The sequence below is a fragment of the Tupaia chinensis genome, unplaced genomic scaffold (assembly GCF_000334495.1).
Source record: "Tupaia chinensis unplaced genomic scaffold, TupChi_1.0 Scaffold000146_1, whole genome shotgun sequence".
In the NCBI taxonomy this organism is placed as follows: domain Eukaryota; kingdom Metazoa; phylum Chordata; class Mammalia; order Scandentia; family Tupaiidae; genus Tupaia; species Tupaia belangeri.
Window position 1 is genome coordinate 12800600 of NW_006159616.1, and position 891 is coordinate 12801490.

The following is an 891-nucleotide window of genomic DNA, read 5'->3' on the forward strand; positions in this document are numbered from 1 at the left end:
TAATATTATTAATTTGTTTTAATGCTCATTACTTCCCTCCCCCACCTGCAGGGTTCATTCTGCAAGGCCTATCTTGTTCACTTAAGGATTTATTTCTTGCACAATAGACTGAAAAACTCCTTTGCAAAGAAAAAGTACAAAGAGCATATAAAACATTGAGAACATTATATTCCTTTGAGCTGGACAGTTCTAACATTCTAACTTCCCATGCAGATCCAGTCCTTCAATGGAAAAGTGGGAACCAAATTGGGGGGCAATTAAAGTTCAGAGCAGGTGAAAAGTAACCCGCCCCCATCCCTTCCTTCTCCCCCAGTCCCAACTCAACTCCATTGTAGAGGGTGTAGAAATCTGTACCCGCCAAAGTCAGCCCAGCGCTCAGATGCTCCTGCGAAGGCCACGTCTGGCGGCGCACGCACACCAAGCTCAGCCCGGGCGGTGGGTGGGAAGAATCCAGGAGGGGAAGGTCTGGGGGTGTTGGGGTGGAGCGGAGCCTGGCCCCGCGATCCGTCCCGGGTTTTGCATGCCACCCACTCGCCCGCTCGGCAGCGGAGAATTCCATAATCACAGCGGGCGAGAGCAGAGACTGGGAGCGAAAAATCCGGGATCCGGCAACTTTGGGCAGCGCATGCGCGCCCGTGGCGCTCCATCCCAAACACACACACATTTTTCCCCCGGACTTGGAAAGTCACCCAAAGCCGCCCCAAGTGCAGGTAAGAGACTCGGCGCTCCCTCCGGCGCGGCCCCCCCACGTCCTCCAGCTCTGCGGGCCTCCCGTGGCGCCTCCCTGCGTCTCCCCCTGTCCCGTTGCAGCCCTCTACTCCCCGGGCTGCCGCTTGCAGCAAGGAGCGGGCGAGCGAACGAGCGAGCCAGCCAGCCAGCCTGCGAGCCGCG

General features: G+C 57.2%; 1 long non-coding RNA gene across 1 annotated transcript in view; it reads left to right on the top strand.

Moving 5' to 3' along the window:
• The first annotated feature begins 639 nt into the window (after nucleotides 1-639).
• The window catches only part of LOC102490277 (uncharacterized), a 90178-nt gene continuing 89926 nt past the window's right edge, over nucleotides 640-891 (top strand). The window contains exon 1 of the long non-coding RNA XR_334088.1: nucleotides 640-710. This is a non-coding gene — a long non-coding RNA (uncharacterized LOC102490277). The remainder of the gene's footprint in view (nucleotides 711-891) is intronic.